At 42.9% G+C, this 22258-nt stretch overlaps 1 protein-coding gene across 2 annotated transcripts in view; it reads left to right on the forward strand.

Moving 5' to 3' along the window:
* Window positions 1-22258, forward strand: part of GRM4 (glutamate metabotropic receptor 4) — a 287327-nt gene that overhangs the window by 95699 nt on the left and 169370 nt on the right. The window contains exon 2 of one of the 2 annotated variants that reach the window (XM_083744950.1): window positions 3906-3936. The exons of the other annotated variant lie outside the window; for it this stretch is intronic. The gene's annotated coding sequence lies outside the window, so the exon portion shown is untranslated. The remainder of the gene's footprint in view (window positions 1-3905; window positions 3937-22258) is intronic. 2 annotated transcript variants of the gene reach the window in all.

Raw genomic sequence — 22258 nt, forward strand, 5'->3', positions numbered from 1 at the left:
TTACCTTTATATACTGTTTAATCAAGAAAGTATATCTAAGTGGTTTACATAAAATGATAAAAAATACCAATAAAACAGACTTTAAAACAGTAAAAGTAATAAAATGATTACAACATAAATAAAATGAACAGATTTTAGAAACAAATGTACATGTTAAAATTATCTGGATAGGTTCTCCTAAACAAAAAAGTTATTAGCAGGTGTTGAAAGCAGTACAATGAGGGTACCTGCCCAATATCAATTGGCGGGGAGTTTCACAGAATAGGTGCTGCCATGCTAAAAATAACACTATCTCACAAGTATGAAACAAACATTAAGTGGCATGGTGAAAATGTCAGTTCCACATACTGAGGCACATACTGTAAAATCACACCCACTATTGTAGGATTCCTTTAAATTGGTTTTAATAGTTTAGTTTTTTTTAAAAAAACACACACACCATAGAATTAAATTTGTACTTGTTTCTGCAACAAAGCTCAGAAACCAGAGTCACAGTATTACCCAAAATGATCTTAGCCCAATTTATTTAGGGTGGTATTCAGTGCTAGTCCTACTCAGAGTAAACCTGCTGAAGTTAATCACCATGACTAATTTTGGTTCATTAATTTTAATGGGTCTACTCTAATCAGGACTTAGTTGAATACAACCCATTTTTTGGGTATTATTTGCCTTGTCATTTCTGGTGTCATTTTCCCTTTGTTGTCATTTTAATAATAATAATAATAATAATAATAATAATAATAATAATAATAATAATTTTTTATTTGTACACCGCCCATCTGGTTGGGTTTCCCCAGCCACTCTGGGTGGCTTCCAACAAAGATAAAAGATACACTGAAATGTCACATATTAAAAACTTCCTTGAACATTTGTATTGTTGATGCACATTTATTATCCTCCCCCCACCTTAATTTCTACATTTCCTGTGGAATACAAACTCACCAGTGCCTATCTATTTCACTCATGATGATCATTCCAACAATCCAATAGCTTCTTGCAATTGCTTCTTGCAATCTGCCCAACAGCCTCTCTTATTAAACCCAGTGCCAGCAATCCACAATTTACACCAATACCCCCAAATCAGATCACCACTTCAACCCCTTATGGGGGCTGCTAAAAATAGCTTCCCTGTGGTGGCTGAAACATTTGCAGCCCAATTGCACTGAGTGTCTTCATGCCTGAAGTGCTTTCAGCTGACTGCCACATGGGAGCTGTAACATAGGAAGTGATCCCAAGCTCTTCATTAGTTAGTTTCCAGTCTGTTTGAATAGAACCTCACTGTCTATTTGAGCCAAACTGTAATTTAAGTCATTGTTTATCATTGCTTATCTGTTTTCCTTCAGGTTTAAATATTCCTTTTCAACATTAACAATCTCCTCTCGGAAAAGTTAAAATAACTTGCTTAGTCCAAGCATTCCTTACTAAGTAAGCTGATTTCTCCAATTCTATTGTTAAAAGATCAGATGCGAAACATAACACCGGAAAAAACAAAGGACAATTTCAATACAAATTAGGCCATAACTACAATTTAAAATTGGACAACATGAATAAAATTAAGTATTTGCCTTCACCTGCATGTTGACATTGGAAAGCTCTTGTTTTCTGCGCCTGATAGCGGCTGCACAGAATTTAGCAACATTGATCGTGATTGCAGGAACCTTATCTTCTACCAAAGATCAGATGCATTTCCATTTATGCCTGCCTGGGTATAATCCATGAAACTATGATGCATTGAATCCTATGTGGCCTTTTCCTTAACTTATAGGATTGACACATATTCCTAGGCATCTGCCCCCTAGAATAGGGGTGGGGAGTGCTTTTTTAGCTTGAGGGACACACTCACACTTGAGCAAACTTTCAGGAGCCATGTGACTCTGGTTGTCAGGGCTAGGTGCAAAAATAGGCACAGCACTGGATGAGACTCCTACCTTTGCATTAGGGACTGAATTCCAGCCATGCAAACACACCTCTCCATCCTTCAGTCAGGTAAACATGAGGTATTATTGGAAGAACGTAAGAAGAGCTATTGGCCCATCTAGTCCAGCATCCTTTTCTCAGTGGTCCCCCAGATGCCTGAGGGAAACCCTTGAGCAGGACCCAAGGACAAGAGCCCTTTCCCCTCCAGTGGCTTCCAGTAACCGGTATTCCGAAGCATTCCCGCCTCTGACCATTGAGGTTGAGCATAGCCATTGTGAGAACAGTTCGAGGGAGAATTCCAGCCAGGCAAAAACACTTAAGGAGGGTGTGGAAAGGATTCTGTGATTGGGGACAGGGAGGTCCAGATAAGAGAGGCATGGAGAGGCCCCTGACCCCTCATAGTTACTTTTGGCAACACTTGGCCTCTCTAGGAAGTATCTTGGCCTCTCTAGGAAGTATATTGGTTCCGTGCTCCAGACCTTTTTGCTTTTAGGCTAACAAGACATTGCTTAGGGTTTTTCTTTTGTGTGTGTATGGAGTATTATGGGAGGGATAGTACGTCTGGTGGCAGACACATCATGCTCCTTCTGAGGTAGTTTGTCCACTTTTGGTTCCCACCCTGCCCTCAGCTCTCACCAGTAGCTCCTAGAAGCTGTCAGCATGCAGCAGTGGCCACACCTTGGGAAACGGTTTTGACTGGTCAGCTAAACCAGGTGAGAGTAGTCAATAGGTTTCAAACCCTCAGTGAGTTAGGGACTTCTCCTTCCTGTGAAGACAGGCTGTGGCAGATTGAGCGGATGAGATGAATAGTCGATCCAAGGCAATACACACTGACCCATGTTGTGGGTCATTACACAAAAGCCAATTGCGAATGAATTATTGAGTTTTGGATCTTTATTGGGGTAGGTGTGCTTTTGCTTCCATGAATCCTGTTTTTGGTTTTTATATATAGTGGTACTTCTGGTTGCAAACGGGATCCATTCCGGAGCCCTGTTCGCAACATGAGCAGAATGCAACCTGCGTCTGCTCGTGTCGCGATTCACCGCTACTGCACATGCGTGTGACATCATTTTGAGTGTATGTGCATGCGCGAGCGGTGAAACTCAGAAGTAACCCTTTCCGGTGCTTCTGGGTCGCCGCGGGATGCAATCTGAAAAGATTTAAACTGAAGCAAACGTAACAAGAGGTGTGTGTGTGTGTGTGTGTGTGTGTGTGTGTGTATATATATGCAGGCTGGAAGCTGAACTTTGGATTTTCTACTTTTGCACCACTGTTGGGAACTGCTCTGATTTATTGCTTTGGGTTTTTTTATATATTAAAAAATGTATGATAGTTCACTGGAAAGGGAACTGATAAATGAAGTAGTGGCAGCAGTAATAGCAGAAACAGCAGTAGTCCTAGTAGTAGTAGTAGATAATTATGCCATTGAAAGCTACAGATGCCCAGTCACCCTGAGCCAAGTGGAACTGACAACCATATTTTCCCAGGTGGGTACTCCTCTTCCACTTTCTCTTGGGAAATTTGCTAAGGAAATCATTCCTCGTGCCCTCAGAAAGGCTGATAATTGCCTCCATTTAGTGGGAGGACAGTAAAAGTGAGAGGATGTAAAAGAAGAGGAAGAGGAGATAAAAAGGAACTACGGCTGTGTATATTTAAAACACATTTCCCAGGAACTGTAGTTCACCTCATGCAGAGCTATAATTCACAGCACCCTTAACAAACCACAACTCCCAGGATTCTTTGGGGGAAGCCATGTTCTTTAAATGTGTGGAGCTTATGCAGCCTAGGTGTACTTCAGGGACTCCAAGGGAACCGATACCCTCAAGAACAGATCAAGCTGGGTTTCTTTCCTAAGAGGTGGCATGCCATCTTTGTAACAGGGGTTTCCTTTCTCCCTTGTTCTTCTCCCCATGTGTTTCTCCTCAAACCCTGCTCATTTTCCTGGCTTGGCATCCTGCTTCCTTGGCTGATGTATCACACTTGACAAGGTTATGGAGTCAGCATGTTAAATCTTGAAAAGTGAGTGTAATTTATTGATCTACATTTTGCTTATGAAATAGGACAAGTGCTGATTTGAGAATCTTGTTTCCTCTCCCCCTTTCCCCTTCTGTCTCTCTCCTTCCCCTCCCTTGCTTTTGCTTCTCTTATCTTTTGTAATTCCTCTGAGCTTGCATCAAAACTCTCCAGTCCTTTGTTAGCTTTTCGAAGCAGCCACACGGGCTCAGCAGCCTGTTTTCTTCTTCCACACTTATCATTCATCTTCCTTTGCTCCTAAAAAACCCCACATTGGGCCAGATACACTCCAGATACACCTCACCACTCAAGTCTGTTTAAGGGCAACCAACCTGGGTGCCAGAGAAGCTGCTAGTACTTTGTATGTAAACCGCTCGAAAATCTACAATTGTACAAGAGGCTGTTTGGTCTTTATTCTCAGTTCCGATTTGCACTACCTTGTCTTCTCCTACAGCATGGAACACACTTCATTAAACATGCCCACATTTCACTGGATTCCAGAATTACACACCCCACTCTGAGCACAGGAGAGGAGCAAAGAGCTTCCCTCTGTGAAGGAGCCCAGTAATAATAATAATAATAATAATAATGATAATAATAATAATAATATTTATACCCTGCCCATCTGGCTGAGCTTCCCCAGCCACTCTGGGCTGCTTCCAAAAAAATATTAAAATACTGTAATACATCAAACATTAAAAGCTTCCCTAAACAGGGCTGCCTTCAGATGTGGTAGGTGCTTTGCCTCCCTCACTGATGCAGTGGCACGCCTGGACCATTTTGTGCTCCTGCTTCTTTTTCTGATCTTTTGGATCATGGCAGCCAATTTTATGTTATGCCACATCTGCCCTGCCAGCGTAGGTGGGCGGGAGTGGGATTGGTGGGATCTGGGTTACGACCACTGGCAGCAGGCAAAAAGCCTCAAAACAGGACTTTGCTTTGCAGGGGGTGGCAAGGCGTCGGGGCTTATTCTTCCTGGGATCCATTGGCTCCAAAGCTGGTCCCACTGCCAGCGAGTGTTCACATTGGGACTAATCCAGGCCCAGTTGCTACACCAGCTCCAAGCTAGTGCAGCTATCTTCCTGCCCCCCTTTTCTGCTCTGGCTGCTGTGTGGATGGGGCGGTGGCGCTGCCATTTTGTAATGCCACCAGGTTGTGCGGCTAAGGTTAAGATTGCTCCTTGATGCTCTTTAAAAACAACAACAACCCACTACAGTTTCACTGAGTTATTTGAAGTTTGCATGTGCTCAAGTACCGTACTTTTCCATGTATAAGACTATGGTTTTTTCCATTAAAAATCATGCTAAAAAGTGGGGGTCGTCTTATACATGGATAGTGCATAGGATGGACGTTTGATTGGTTGCTGCTGTGGCTGTCAGCGGCTATTGTGCATGTTACTGGGTGCTGCGTCAATGGGTGGTGTTGGTTGGCCGATGCTCCGGGTAAACCCCCCTCCCAAGATCAACAACTCTGGGCAATCATCCGTTAAGAAAAGCTCAACAACTCTTGCCATCCCCCCATTTTCTTAAATTTGAGTCCCCCAAAATAGGGGGGCGTCTTTTAGACGGAAAAGTATGGTAAATACTTAGCCTCATCTTATTTTAAAAAGAAGCTCACCACACTATTGCACCAGGTCTCCTTTTGGCACCAGATGTCCTCCTTTCATTTATGGGTGGATTTTATACCATGCTGTTGTTTTCAAATCAGTGCAAACACGTGCATGTCTTCTCAGAAGCAATCTCCTTTGATTTCGGTGAGACTTATTCCCAAGCAAGTGGGTATAGGATTACAGGCATCCTTGATTATTTGGATAAAGCCTTCCTCTTGATAGAAATTTCTAAATGAGATTTGATTTGGGGGTTGATGGTGTACAGAGAAAGAAAACAAAAACAAATAATTGAAGGTCATGGGAAAAAGTGATTTTGGAGGCAACATGAGCATATGTATGTTTTTCTGAGTTGGAATATCTGGTATACAGAACTCATTAATAGACTCATAAATTCACAGCAACGGCATGAAGGTGCCACTTTGAGCAAAGGAGTGCAGGGGTTTAACCCTTTCCTGGATAGTATGTAAATTTTGATTTTAGCCAACTAGAGCACTGAATTAGGCAGGTTAAACAATGTAGACCAAGAAAGCATGTGGGTGTTCTGTTTGCTCTTCTTCAGGAACATCTCTAGTCTATGTAGACTTTTCTTTAGGGTTATGAGACCAAGTTGACCCGAATCCCTATGTATTAGTCAGTAAATGGAAGATTTGTGAAAGCAATTACAGCACAGCTACCTGTAAGCTAGCTTTCTGCCTGTCCCTTCCTTCCTGACTGTAAATAATCTGTTTTTCTTTTGTGAGGTGGGGGGGTGGGGGTGCTGTGCCAAAGAATACCTGAATAAAAAGGCCAGAAGCCATCAATTAAAAGCAACATCACCTTGTTCTGGCAGCCCTTACAGGGTTTTTTTTCTTTCTTTTCTTATGCTACCCTAATTAAAAGCTCAAACCAAATGGCTTGATGGCAGAAATTCTAATTAAATCAACCCCATCTTCTTTGTGAACCTAAGGTCTGCATAAAATAAAGCATGAAATTATTAATTGTTTTGGGATCAGCTGTTTCAGAGCCATATCTGGAACACCTTCCCTCATCCCATTTTCCCTGGCTTTGAAAAAATGCAGAGAGCCCAGATACTGATGATGGTGTACATGCCATGGCAATGCCTGGACTTAAAAGGTGTGTTCCATTTATATAGTGATGGATCTGAGTAGCTGATTGATTATATAGATGAGTGGAAGTGGGAGGGGGAAATGCTCAGTTATTATAGTTTCCTTGTCCCAACAGTCCTCTGTGTTGAAATCTGGTTAGAATCTAGCAGAGGCTAATCTAATTAAATCTGTATAACTCTTACAACACTTCATTTTAAGTGTTGCAAATTGCATAGTTTGTGGCTCTAACATCCTGCCAGCACCAGCCTGTTCTCTCTCTCTCTCTCTCTCTCTCTCTCTCTCTCTCTCTCTCTCTCTCCATCCTTCCTCCCAGTTTTAACATCCAGCTGGAGAAAAAGTTCTGAAGATCACGAAACCTTGATCAATATTTGGTTGATCCCATTAAAAAAATGCTCTACAGTGGATGTACTGTACTAATTTTTTTTGTGTGTGTGTCCCTTTTACTAAACTGTATTATTTCCCCATTGTATGGTCCTCAGTTTGCAACCCTGATCTGACCCAGTCTGTTGTTTCTGAATTCATGGGTGTTTGAAACATGCTGTAGAAAAAGAGAAATACAATTCATGATCAGTCACCATTCTGAGGTATTGCACTCCCCAGTCTGCCTTATGAACATGGATTTTGTCTCTCATCTTCTCCTGCTTGACCATTCATGAATCCAAGTGCACCTCTAGCCACTGTGATACTCCACTCCTCACCTGATTTTGGGCAGTGAAGGATTAGCCAATTGCTGACAGTTATGAATTTTTTTATTTTGATCCTTTTCCTAATCTGCCTGCAGGGAGAGAGCTGGTTTTGCCTACACTGCACTGCCACATTAGTAAAGGTTTTAAGTATTGGCTTCAGTTGGACTGAGACTTTTCTCATGTAAATAGATCCCAGCAGGTTCAGCACAGCTTCAAGGGGTGAAGACACTTTGTGGGCACTGGAGAGCACTTTGAGATGTCCAGTGATGAATTATACCCTAAGCAACAACCTAAGATTGTCAGGCCCAGGAAGATCTGGGGTTAGCAGCCTCACTCCCAAGAAGCATCCTCACATCTGCCAAGAAGAGTTTCCCTATTCCTCTGGAGTGAGGATGCTAACACCAAATCTTCTCTTCCCAACGTTTACATATGTGTGCATTCAAGAGCAAATATCAGTTATGTGATTGATTCCATGACTGGATCCAGAATGGGGCTAGCCAGCCATGTTGGCTGGTGGGAATGACAGTTCCTAGTCCTTGTTTTGGTACTAAGTATTCCTGCACTGAATTTGGGAAGGCTAGCTTTAACTAGTTAATAATGTTGTAGATGAGACATGTGAACAAATAAAGTTGTGGCCCATATTTTCCATGCCTTTTCATGGGATAAAAGAGGTAAGCCAAGAACTCCCAATCTTGCCAAGGTTGCAGATTCTTTTGGGTTTTGTTTTTGCATTGTGAGGCCCTGCGACCACCCTATTCCCCAAGGTGCAAATAACTAAATAACTAGACAACACACAGTTTATTGGGGTTTTGGGATCAAATAAGGCCAAAACTTTATTGGTTACAGATGTGAAAGATTTGGCCATTGCCACTGAGGTAAGCAATGGCGAATGTCACTCCTGCCTGTCTGCCGGGAGTGTTTCTAAGAATGCAGCCAGCGGTGTGTGTGTGTGTGTGTGTGCCCTATGACCTACATCAAATTGGGGCATCTCCCAAGCAGTCCCCATTGGAGGAGTGGTATGGCCCTAGCCCCTGTCTGGGCATTGGACAGGAGCCACTCCTCCCAGATCCTTTTAATGGGATACCCTTACCCGTGGAGGGGCAGGCAGAGGTTACAACCTTCCCACCAACCAAGACTAAGGTTATCTAATGCCTACTAGCCTTATAAAGTTGTGGTGATTGCTATGAGCTAGGCGAAAACCCAAATGGCGGAGCCGATTTGCCAGATGGGAAAAATTCCTGCCCGGCCCCTGAATCTGGAGACTGACATTGTCCATAGCAGAGTCGTACTATTGGTAAAAAAAACCCCTAATTTGAGGGAGGGTGGGCAGGAGAACTGGTAAGAGAGAGTCTGAAAGGCCCTGCTGGCCAGGTATTTATCCTTCCCCTGGGTGTGGTCAGTTGGCACCACGCCCAGGTGACATGCCCTACATAAATGCCACCATTGGCCAATTTGGTGGCAGGAGTACAATCCAGCCAGCAATAGGCCGGTTCATAAGGGAGACACAGTGCCCGCCCACAAAGCTGCCTGCCCAAGGAGAGCAAACAGACTTCTCACTTCAGTCTAACTTCATAATTACATAAAAACAAACAAATGAAACAAAAACAGATGTTGCAAAGAGATCACAGGGTTGTTATCCCTGGATAACTGATTGCGGAAAAAGCTCATTTTGTTACTCAACAGCCATCTAACTAATGGAGAGATGCTGACTAAGTGATAGGATGTGAAAAGCCATCATTATTTCTGAGGTGGATCTTTCTACCTCAATGAAATGTAGCATTGCATATTTTGGACATTTTATGTACAATAGCAGACATGCAATTTTCAAAACGTAAGTTGATTTCTTAGTTTCTTCTCCTTCTCCTTTGGCAATCACTCGTAGCCAAGTAAGATTGTCTTCCATGAACACGGTCTTAACAGTGAGTCTGTAAGTGACTGTGGAGGCCAATTCTGGATCCAAACGTCCTTCCACAGTGGGGACATAGGTTTCCAGGTCGGAGTTGATCACAGTGAGAGTTTGCCAAACATGCTTTCTTCTTAGCATGTTTCTCCCTTTCATCCTGAGTTTGAGCGTCTTCAAAGTCCATGACACCTTTGGTAAAGGCTGTTCTCCAGGTTCGCAGGCCAGTGTTGCCCAATTGTTGGTGTTTGTACTACATTATTTTAGATTTGCCTTGAGAGAGTCTTTAAACCTCTTTTGTTGACTGCCAGCATAACACTTTCCATTTTTAAGTTCAGAATAGAGTAGTTGAAAGATGAGAATCAGACATCCGGACAATGTGACCAGTCCAGTGAAGTTGATGTTGAAGAATCATTGCTTTGACACTGGTGATATTTGCTTCTTCCAGTACACTGGCATTAGTTTGCCTGTCTTCCCAAGAGCAGTGTAAAATTTTTTGGAGACACCTGCCAGTGGTTCGACCGAGGGTGCCTTCATGATATTTTCTTTTTGTTGTTGTTGAAAGTGTGTGTTGGTAATAACAACGTTGTGCAGTGCACATGTAGTCAAAAGTAAGATTCCCATCAGGTCCTGACCAGCTTGCTCTTCATATTTGATGTTAGGCTGTTCAAAACACAGAAATATTTCATTCTACTCTCTGTAACCAGTACAACAACTTATGCAAAAAATTAACACACCAACCTCCCACTAATTTGCAAAGCTGTAGTAATTGTTAATAAACCATTGCTTGATTTGTAACACTTCTCTAGCTCTGAGGAATTTTGTGTTGTTTATTAAAAACCACATTGCATTCCTAATAGGAACCCAAATTAGTTTGAGTAGTGGTGTCTAGTAGCAGGATGCAGACAACAGATTCTTGTGGAGAACAAGAAGAGAGTGCTCTAGTTTTCTTTTTCCTTTGCTAAACATGTTTGGGCTTATTTTTGTTTCTTGATTCTGCCATCAAGTCTGTGGCTGATCAACAGCTTCTTGTTTTTATTGACAGGGACATCTAGGCTCTCGCAAGCAGTTTTCTTTATATTACTTCAGTTTAGTGAGCAGATATTTTGGGAGCTGCTGTTTAGAAAGCAACAAAGATGCCCTTGGGGTTCTTCAGTGAAGATTTTTGAGGATCTGCCAGACATTGTATTGATCTGAAAGGCTCGTGACTCCAAAAAAGAGAGATAAACACTCATCAGAAAAGGGAGGTGGCAGCTGGGGATTGCTTGACCATTGTTCATCATTGGGATGAAGCGGTGCAGAGAGCGTATGGCCTTAGATCTCCTTGACTTCACATCCATACTCAGAATTTGTACCCCAGAGACCCAGCTATGGTGCACTGTTGCTTCTTTCCCTTAAAACTCATTTTAAAATAAAATAATATAAAATCTTCAGATATTGCTGCTTCGGCTAATCGTGCTGAGACTCAAATTGATGGTTTAAGTTTGAGAATTTTATCCCAAGCATCCCAACTGGTGGGGAAACACAAAATTGCCGTCATTGTCAAATACTCTCCAATCTGAAACTGATTCAGTTAAATTGGTGCCTTCCACTGCTATTAAAGGAAACTCTATAATAGTTCATAAACTGGAGGCAAAGGAGGGAGCACAGAAGAGAGATGCTTCTGCAATTTGAGGAGGAGGGAAGGCAAAGGAAAGTGTAACAGTCCTTTGATAGAAATTGTGACCCTGTTGCTCCAGATAGGAAATGTCTTGAGAAGGACCAGTGCCTCCTGCCCAATACATGCAGCAATCCTTAAAGTAGCACTTGAGAATATGTAAATGTGTATATGTCATTTTTCTTTAAATATAACTTTTTGGGTTTCAGCTGTCACTAGAGAAATCTTGTATGGAGGAAAAGGATCAAACTCTCCTCCACCAGCACCATGAACCCAAGATAAATGGCCTTCCTCCCCCATGGCTGCTTTTTGCAAAATATTAAAGAATCAGATGATCTGAATGGGGATCTTCATTGTCTCATCTAGTTTGACCCCCAAGGATGGTATTCTACTATCATTTTGGGCCAGCACAAGGGGATTTCCTCCCTACCCCCATGAATGGCCCATGCCCCCGATTTGCTCTGGAGGGCTGGGGAACCCCTAGAAGAGATTCAGGGGGCATACGTAGGGGGAAGAGGGGGGAGAACATTCATTTGCACAAGGAGAATTCCTTGGCTGACCAATTGTTCACCTTGGTACTGTGTTGATACCCTTGTCCCTTCTCAGTGTTGCTTCATGCATGCCATTTTTCTGACTGTTGAAATTTGCACTGCTGTGTGTAAAAGATCTCACATAAGCTCTGTTTTGTTTAATTACATCATGCCCTTCCATGTGTACATGCAGCAAAAGAATAATGGTTTTTAGATGTGTCCTCTCTCTCTCTCTCTCTCTCTCTCTCTCTCTCTCTCTCTGCTTCTGGCCTGAGGAAGTGGATGCTGGCAAGTGATGGTTGGAGGAGAGAAGCCATAATGGAGATTATCTTTCAGTAGAGCTGATGATAGTCATGCTTCCCTTCTCTCCCTCTGCTGCAGCTTGATAGAATGGCAAGCAGTGAAAGGAGGTGCCTGATGGAGTGTCTTCTCAGCAAAGCAGATGGTTGCCCTGAGTATCTTCTCTTTCTCTGCTGTAACTCATCTGCATTTGTTATATTTCTGCATGTCCTATAGTGGGGGTAGACAACATGATGCCCTCTGGATGCTCCCATTGTCCCTGACCATTGGCTATGTTGGCTTGGGGTGATGGCAGCTGAGTTCCAGCAACATCTGGAAGGTACTACATTGGCTCCCCATTTCTCTACGGACACATCAGCTTCCATAATTTTTGGAAGGGGTTTTAGGCAATTTTGCTAACCATTTTTATGGCTTTACGTGAGGACAGAAAATTTGACAGCTTGTTATATTTCAGTGAGAGAGAAATGGGGAACCATATGAAAATATGTCAGTGGGATTGGTGTAATAATGTATGCAGACCCTAGGAATGGGTCAGAGTCAATTCACACAGCTATTTTGCATGTAACAATTATGCAGGGAAGCCACTACAAAAGAACTTTTTGCAATGTATGGCTCATTTTTTTGGGATAGTCTTTGGAAACTGTGGCTTGTACCAGGAGGAGAAAAAATCACACCACCTCCAAATCTGCTCTGGGGGATCAGGGGAACCCCTCAAACAGATTTAGGGGGAACATGGAGGGAAAAGAGGAGAGAACATTTCATTATGCGAGGAGAAATTCTTGTGCTGATGGGAGCCCTGACAGCACTACGTTGAATACAACCCGTAATTTTTAGGAAAATGTACAATAATACTAAGTCATATTATTTGACACAATCACTCAGGATAACTACAAATGGTCATTTGCTATGTGGTAGGTTCTTGTAAATGCATTGCAGAGCAGCTGCAATTACTGTACACAGGGGAGCCAGTGATCTGTAAAATTTCAGCTTAGAGATGTTTTATCTCTGTCCTCTTCAATCTTGAGTTTCTAGGTATTGCTGCACTACAACTCCCATCATCCCTGGCCATTTCCTGAAGCAGCTGGGGATGATGGAAGTTGTAGTCCAGCAACATATATGCTGAAGAACACTGTATCATGTTCATAATCAGTTGGAAGTATGGGATACCAGGATGTGGTAAAATTTAGTCTCATGTGTGACTGGATGCTATGAGTAATTGCAGCACATCTGCAGACACCTGGGGAATCATTCCAATAATCAGCCACCATGTGGCAAACAGTCCTTCGTAATCATCACCATACACAAAGAACAGCTAGGCAAACCAGTCTTTAAGGAAGCAGATCTGATTTTTGGATTTTGGGGTTTAATTTTGAGCCTGAAGTGCAGCAAACCTATCTCTTTCTTTTCTTATAAAGACCTTGAATTCCCACACTGTATTTGCTTTTATGTATCAAAAACACTTTTTGACTTTTATCTGATAAAATAGCTGATGTAGGGAGTTAGGCTATTGCAGTATGTGAGATCAAAAAGGCACTAGGGGGTGAGGGGGTGGGGCAGAAAGGGGAGAATCTCTGTGAAACCCGACATTTTGGGAGCTAGAATCATATTCACACTCTCTCCAGAGCAGAATGGAGGAAAAACCCCTCATGAGCTCAAAGCCTGTAGCTTGCAAATCATCAGGTGATCCTAAACTGAGTTTAGACAACAGCCTAAAATGACAGCTACAGAACAGATTCTCATTGTTTTCTTCATGAAAAGGACATACTTCTGATAAAGCCAGAAATATTCAGGCAGATGTTGCATTCTAGAAGAACTTACTGCTGTATTTCCTGTTATGTGCATGCTAGCCTTTCCACACATCAAATGCAGACTGAAAGCTTTCTGATAAGTGACTGTGCAATTGCTATGGTCTATATATATTGCATGACATACTATTGGCTAGCGTTACCAGCCCCCACATTGTATCTCAGGAATCCACACCCATAGCTGGGTCAGTGCAGTTTTATTATGGAGCTTCACCAAAGCCAGGCAGGATCTCCAAAGGGCAGGTGGCACCTGAATATAGAGAGTTACCAAGCATTAAGTTCCAGGAACAGATCTCAGAAAAAGACAGGGCAATGCCTTGCTATGAGATACGGTAGGTCTTCTCTTTTTGGTGCGTACTGTCATCTTATCAGATTTAGCAAAAGGGAGCATTAATAGAAAGGGACTAACCTGGCAATTTTATTTTCCACCACCCTTCACTTTGGAAACAATGCTTTGTTACTCTGCAGCTGGATTTGAACTCGAAAGTACAAAGATATAAATGTACCACTCTCTGAGCAGAGTCTTTGGATGTGAAGATGAAGGATCCCAACTGTCAGATTGGGAGTTGAGACTGAATGCACAATCACCTAATGCTTTGGGATGGATGAGCATCAGGCTTCTGCAGGGGAAGCAGATGCTGGCAAATTAATTTGGAACGATGAGCTGGAGGTTAGAGGGATAGCTGAAAAAGTGACTTTATTGCATCTGTAGAGTTGGGACCATTGCAGGACAGCCATTGTGTCCACATATTTACATAACACTGTGCTTAGTGGCACCCGGGAGGGACTGACAAAGGTGATATAATCTTTTTCAAGAAGTAGAGGGACTGCTGCTTGAGAGGCTGGGAAGCAAGTCAGATGAAGGTGTGTGGGGGGGAGGCTCCCTCCCCCCAGTTCCCAGGTGGAGGTATGCATATGTGACTGTGACAAATTCATCTATGATCATTGCAACTGATACTGACATTCCAGGCCAAGTTAGAAAAGGGAGTTTCCTGGGAAAGGATGTGGGGTAGGCAGCCCAAAGCCACTGAAGGTATACTTATTTGTATAACATTATTCTTGTTTATAAAACTCAATAAAAAAATAAAAAATAAAAAGAGGATTAGATTAAAAAAGAGAGGAGGAGAATTCTGGCTGAAGGGGAGGAATGAGTTGCGAAGATGTTTCCATGAACTGGAGCAGCTGGCCATGCAATATTTGGGATTTAGGATCCAAATCTGCAGTCTTCATATGCTAAATGAAATGGTCTTCCATAGGGGTAGCGACAGGCAGGACAGACACAAAACGGGGCCTTTGTGTCTCATCTGTGGCTTCTGTTGCAGGTATATTTTGAGGATCCAGTGTAATTTACCCCACACCTGCCTCTGACAGTAATTTTAATGCTATTTATATATGCTATAAGCTGGCCAGAGTGGCGGGGGAAGCAAAGCCAAATGGGTAGGATGTACATTAAAAATATATTATTATTCATTATTATGATGAAAAAATAAAATTTATTTTAAGTCTGGGTTTGTTTTTGTTTTTAAAAAAGTTTGGCAACTGTGAACTTCCAGATCCTCTTGGCCCTTGCTTGTGTACTAAATCCAAATGTAAGAAGCAAACCAAGTGTGCTGCTCATGTGAGTCTTGCTGAACAGTGGCCAAATCTGAACAGAGTACACAATCCAAGATTCGGCCACACATCTGATGCAAATCAGGATAGAACCCTGTGCATCATGTTGACTGTGGGTCTACCCTGTGCGGATGATCCATCATAGATGGTCACACTCTTGCCAATAGAAATGCCTTTTTCTTGATGATCTAGATTTCCAATTCAAACATCCAATCCCACATACAGTGGTACCTTGGTTCTCAAACTTAATCCATTCTGGGAGTCCGTTTGACTCCAGAAATGGTTCAAAAACTAACACACGGCTTCCGATTGGCTGCAGGAGCTTCCTGCACTCAATCGGAAGCCACGTCGGATGTTGGGCTTCCGAAAAATCTTCGCAAACCATAACACTTACTTCCATGTTTGCAGCATTTGGGAGCTGATTTGTTCAGGAGCCAAGCCGTTCGAGAACCAAGGTACCACTGTACCCAGAATTCTATCTCACACATTCACACGTGAGCTTCCCTCCTCATGCTTGTACACACAGTCCCACACATTTGCCTCTGTGCATCAAAACATACTATGTATACAAAATAATTTCCAATCCGCTCAGTATGTTAAGCGGTATGTGAAAATGACATTCCTGCCTTTCACAGGGGTGAATTTGCCTTGAGGAGGCCTTTCCCAAGGGGAGAGGGGCTTCAACCCATGTGGACAGGAGTGCCCAGTGGGAAGGGGTGACCCAGCATAGTATTAAGGGCTGCTCTGCCACCTCTTCTCCCTCCTTTGCACCACAGTGCCCTCCATCCCTATACAAGGTGGGCTTATGCTAGTCACCTTTTCCAAGGCTGGGTAGGATTTTATTTTTTTGAAGGTAATCACTAATTGGCAGTTGGAACTCCTCTTTTTCACCTGCTTCATAATAATAGGGTAGCAGTTGTGTCCATATGGTTGATTTGGTCATTTTGCCATTCAGGGCAGACAGGTAAAGAAAATTAAGACATTTTAAAGGTAATCCTGAGGCATTATTTGGCCAGGGCACTCTTGAATCATCGCTCACAGCATGAGGGTACTTGGGATTGCATTTACAGCCTGGTATCCACACCTTGCTGAACTCTAGACAGCAGAGCCCAGGTGCACACATTGGGTTCTCACACCGAAAGCTCACTTAAGCAATTTTCTCTCAGACCTTGACTGGGAAGCCAGAGAGTGTGGCTGCTTCCATGACTAGCCGGGTGGAGCGATGGTTTCTTCATACACATTGATTTAACCTTACCAGGCAGCACTTATCCAATTGCCTTATCCTTTTGCAGATCTTCTAATCATTATATTTAAATAAATATAACCTTTCCTTGAGTCTTCTCTCAAGGTTTGTGGCAATGCAACAATGAGCAGCGGTACAATATAAAGTAAACCAGTACAGTGGTACCTCGGGTTAAGTACTTAATTCGTTCTGGAGGTCCGTTCTTAACCTGAAACTGTTCTTAACCTGAAGCACCACTTTAGCTAATGGGGCCTCCTGCTGCCACCATAGCACAATTTCTGTTCTCATCCTGAAGCAAAGTTCTTAACCCGAGGTACTATTTCTGGGTTAGTGGAGTCTGTAACCTGAAACATATGTCACCTGAAGCGTATGTAACCTGAGGTACCACTGTATTATAAAAATGTATTTCAAAAACAGGAATTCAGTAATAAGAGGGCCTTGAAGCAACCATGTAGAGCTGCAGGAAAGGCATTCCATAGTGCAGGGGCATTGGTGAAAAATGCCTGTTGTTGGATCACCACCCTGTAACATTCTGTAGTGTGTTGATGCCAAAATTTCCCCAGACGATCTAAGTGCTCTGCAATACAACTCCCCTCCCTTTTAGTGCCTATAATATTTTAACTGATATAACCCTGTAAGAAGAGAACAGGGAAGAAAGAGCGGAGAAAACAAGGTACCACCTCCCCAGCAAGAATTGTTAGGATGCTAGAGTTTTACTCACCGAGCAGAATTTTAATCAAGCATCACATAAATAGTCTTGGTCACAAATACCTAATAAGCAGATCACAGTCCCTTGCAATGGAGCAGAAAGCAGATTGTCACATATAATAATCCTATTTGTGCCTTGACAAAGGTTCTCTCCTTCTCGTTTCTCCCCCTTCCCTCTCCTCCCCTTCCTCTCCCTCTCCTTCTCTGCAGGTAGTTAAAAGAGAAGATACCACTTTACAAGATTCTCTTAGCATTCAGGTGCAGTTGTGCACTTACAAAGCTGGCATCACATTTAAGGGAGGGAGAGAGAGGGGAGTCGGAGTGAAAGAAGGAAATAAATAAGAAAGGGGAGTTATGCAGCAATGGGAAAATATATAGAAAATGTTCGAGTGGAGAGATGAAAGATAAACTTGATTGAGACGGGGGAAAGCAAGGACTGTCTTCTGCAGGAAAGCAGTTGTGGTAGGGGATGAAATTCTGTCATGGGGCTTCATTTCAGGGGTTTTCTAACTGGGGATCCTCACAAGGGACATCTCTCTGTATCCTCTTCATGGTTGTGGAAAGAGTACAAGGCACTGACTTCACTGAGCTTTTAAATGTAATCATGTCTAGGGTGCCTTTCACTGCACAAAGTTTTCAGTGGCTAACCCTCTGAGATTAGGTGGAGAGACAGTGATTGATTCAATATTACACAATGAAACTCGGTTTCCCATGCCCCTCTCCCACAAGGGTTGTAAGGCCTTGGCTCAGCCATTCTCCCAAGCTGTAGTCTGTGTCTGCTATTCCTCTCTAATGGCTCTGCAAATGCGTCAAGTCTTTGTTTTCATTGCTCCTTGTGTCTCAGCCAACAAGCCACTCTTATTCACCTACCCAGGTAATCAAGGACAACTTCATAAATACAAGCAAGTACTAAGTCTGATCTCTGCCCTTAATTCTCCTGAGAGACAAGTGGTGGGCTTTGGCTTGAGGCTGCTGTAGGGCTTTGTACAAGGATGGAACCAACATGTTTTTCTCTGAGCTGGCGGTGGCGATGAGATTCAGGGGAGGCAAACACCACTACCATTACTAATAGAGACTTCCTTTCTACCTTAGTCTCTGCACCTGACAGCAATTGTCTAATCTGGAAGGTGCCTTTTTTGCTTCCTGTTTTCAAAATGCTGGGGCTGGAATATGTTGGATATGATCACACTGAAGCAGGTTACGATAATATTTTAAGCAGCAGCCAAGTGCTTTATGTAAATCACCATAATTAAGGGAGTGTATAATTATCTTGAGGCTGACAGCACAGTTGTGAGGCACAGTAGCTTACCCAGTCCAACATAGCACTTCAGTTCAGCAAATCTACTCTCCAGCGGCGCTGACCTCCTGCTTTCTTTTGTATCTCCCCCCCCCTTTCAATGGGCTGCTTCTTTAGCACAGGTTGCAAAGCTCTGTCAGGGTGCCTGATGTTTCTTTTGCATGGTCAGCCTATCTCCAAAAAAAGCCCATCATTGTAGTGTTACTTCATCATCCCTTGGAGAGTTGCAGGTTGCTCAATGACTATGAACTCTGCAGTTAGCATGTGGGGACAAAAGGAGCCAGGGATCTGCATCTCATTTCCTTTGCTACTGACTGAGTCATGTGGCATTTCCCCTCGATGTTCTGGGTTTTTCGTTTGGTGTTTTTTTCCTCATTTTGTTTTGCCAAATGGAGGCTGCAAAGCGGAATGGGAAAGCGGTGTGTGAGCATGTGTGGGAGGGGCACACCATCATCTGCCCCCTAGCTGCTTTTCTCCCTGCAATATATAAAGAAGTGGATACCTACATTATTCCTCAGGGGAAGGATTTCAGCAGAAAACAGCCTGGGGGAAAAAGATTAAGAAGCCACTCTAGTCTGCAAGCCAGTCTTATATTTGAGCTTGCAACCTCTAAAAACAAAAAGCAAACAATAACAGCAGCGCTTGCCCAACCCAACAAATGAAAAACATATCGTGTGTGTGTGTGTGTGTGTGTGTGTGGACTCCTACACAAGACTTTGGGTTTTGCCCCACTCTTTCATGTCCACACTTTAAAAGCTCTGTGTCTGAGCATTTTGTTTTGCTTTTTGCCCTGGATCTTGCCCTGCGAAAACCTGCTGTTTAGCACTCAATTGGAGCAAACGTCAATTTGGGTTTTCTGCAGATTGCTGTTTGCTCTGATTAAGCTTTAAAGAGCAGATTTTTGCCAGGAAAGCTTGGAGGGGAGGGGCTTAATGTATAAAGGTTTATGTTTGCTCTTGGCCACTGCCCTTGGTCAGAGCCTTGTCTGTGTTGGAATGCTGCAAGGAGTCTGTGCGCTGCTGAGAGGACTGTGTATTACAACTGTATGTAACCTATAAGCTGTAGAACTGCACTGTACTGTCAGTAAAGTGACTGACCGTACCTAGAACCATCTATTGTTTTTCTGTTCCATTGGCACTTTGCACATGCCTCAACTGGCGATAGAACCTTAAAATGTGGACAGGGCCTAGAAAGAGCATGTGTAGATAAGCCTTAAGTGTCACAAGTAGCTTGGCCCTTAAGAAAAAAAGCGAGAAATGGACAACTTATCTCAAGTTGCTCTCATTCCGTTATCCCATGTCTATGAAATAAAACAAGTGAGAGACTATTGCAGGCCAGATTTGCCATCTTTTGGCTAAGATGCCATCCCAGATTGTGGCCATAAGCATTTATGGGGGGGTGGGGTGGGAGAGCTACAGAGCATCACAGCTTCTTATTTAGATGGGGCTGGGGTGTGGCAGTGCAGCAGCAGTGGGGAGGTCAGTGCTGCACCATTGCACCAGTGAGCCTTACCTCACTCCAGTGCCATCCAGTGAAGCAGCAGTAGCATCAATGCCAGGAGAATGACTTTGCTCACCAACATATGCTGCTATCGGTTATAAGCAGAGCCTTGCTGGATCAGAGTAAAGGTTCATGCAGTCCAGCATTCTGTTACCTGCAGGGGCCAACCAGATGTCTCTGGCATACCCAAAAGAATGGCATGAAGGCAATAGCCTTCTCTTGTGGCTCCAAATGCAGCCATAACCATTTCTTCTAAATGAGGAGGGAGGCTGCAAACCATAACCAAATTGCTCATTCCAATAACAAGATCTTCTGTCTGTAAAATGACTTTTTTTTAATGTCCCCGTTGGGTTCTGTTGATCTCCATCAGCTATTTCCCTCAGTGACCATGTCTCACTGTTGCACTCTGGTTATCAGCTGTCATCTTCTGCTTCAGAGGAGGCTGGAGGACTTGTAGGGTTCCCTGAATGCATCAGTCTTGCAACCAGCTCTGGGGGGAAATCCACTGTAGAAATGTGAGAATGAAGATGGCAGAGTTTTGTTGCTGCTTGAATAACTTTCTTCATCTGTGTGGAAAGGAACTTGGGCAGGGGTAGGGAGAGGGAGATGCAGTGATGATTTAATATGCCTTCTCCATCTCCAAAATTAATTAATGCCCGTAGAGCGTTCTGAAGATGTAAAGTGCTATATAAGTGCTTGGCAGCGCGTAAGATCCTCTGGTGCTAAATCATTCTAATGTACCATTCAGTGGGGGACAGCACAGCACTGATTAAGTTAAGAGGCTTATTTATTGCTTCATTGGTTAGGAGTTTTAAAACCAACACCCAGAAAGGGGTGGAACTGCCTCTCCACATCCCTTCCCTCTAAGACAGCTCCTTGCCTAATGCGAGATGGTGTATGAAAGCTGACCTGCAGCAAGGTTTGGACTAGGTTTTTAGTCTGACTGTCAGTTAAGGTGGACTTAAAGGACTAGTACAGCAAACACACTTAAAACCAACAGGACTTTATACGGTTTGAAGAAGCAACAGGGAAATGCATTGAAAAGTGTGGGATGAATGAATGACTAATAGGAAGATGTCTAAACACCCTGCAAGCAAATCAAGATAAATGCTCGTTGTCATATAACCATCCTGTAAACAAATCAGAATAAACGCTCAATAAAGACTGGACATAGGCTAGCCACCGTGCAAGTTTTGTAGAAGCAAATCAAAATGAATGCTGTAGGAACAAGTCATCTGGAGGAGCTTTAGATCTTCCTTGCTCAGCCTTAGCACTGCTGGTTGGGCTTGAGAGGGATGTTGTCCACTGTCAATACTGATGAATCCTGTTCGTATTCTTGCTGCTCTTTCCCTTGCCTTGTGACTGTTCCCCATTGGAAGAAACAATTGCTTTCCTGAGTAATGCATAGAGGTGATCTGAAACTGATGCTGCTTTCATTCCTGCCATTCTTAGATTAAGCCAAGTTGGCTTAATCCTTTTTGCTCTTCTATCTTTTCTGGAAACAAATGAACTTTGAAGCTGCTGGAGCGACTCTCCCAAGAAGAAGGTTGCAGCGTTTGGGACTTTCCAGCTTAGAGAAAAGGCGAGCAAAGAGGATTGGACAAATTCATAGAGCAGAGGGTTATCAATGGCTACTAGCCATGGTGGCTGTGCTTTACCTTCACAGTCAGAAAGAGCAATGCTTCCAAATGCCAGTTGCTGGAAACCATGGGATGGGAGAGTGCTCTTGTGCACATGTTCTTCTCGCCGGTTTCCCACAGGCGTCTGGTTGGCTACTGTGATAACAGGATGCAGGACTAAATGGGCCATCAGCCTCATTGAGAAGACTGTTCTTATGTTCTATTTGTGAGGGCACTCCCTTCGTCTTCTCCAGTGAACTTAGGTTCATATTTCATCTCTGCTTTTTGCAGCCTTGGATGGGTTGCTTAAATCTCAACTTCAATTCCACATCAGTAAAATGGAAACAGTAGCAATCTATTTCAGTAGGTTAATAAGAAAAGATATTACTTGCTCTGAACCTTTGAGTTGTAAATCTAAATATTGTCAGTAATAATGTATTGTAGAGTCATTGGACTCTTGTTAAAAAGAAGCACTGGATATATATTTATTATGCACCTTAACTAATGGGCGGTGTGGTCTCCAGGAATTAGAATAAATGAATTTGCTTCTAAACATTCACCTCAACATGCTCCTCTGTGAATTTTGATAGCCAAAGTTTTTTTTAACTCTTTCCCACTCAAATAATCCCTTAAATTTTCTTAATATTTGTTATCTATGTTTGACAAACAATGGTATTTGAACTTAATGTTTGATACTTGATATTTTTCAATATTTAATGGTTGACATGCAGTGGTATTTAGTAGTGCATGGAATCAC

This window comes from Podarcis gaigeae, assembly GCF_964106915.1.
Source record: "Podarcis gaigeae genome assembly, chromosome: 6".
NCBI lineage: Eukaryota > Metazoa > Chordata > Lepidosauria > Squamata > Lacertidae > Podarcis > Podarcis gaigeae.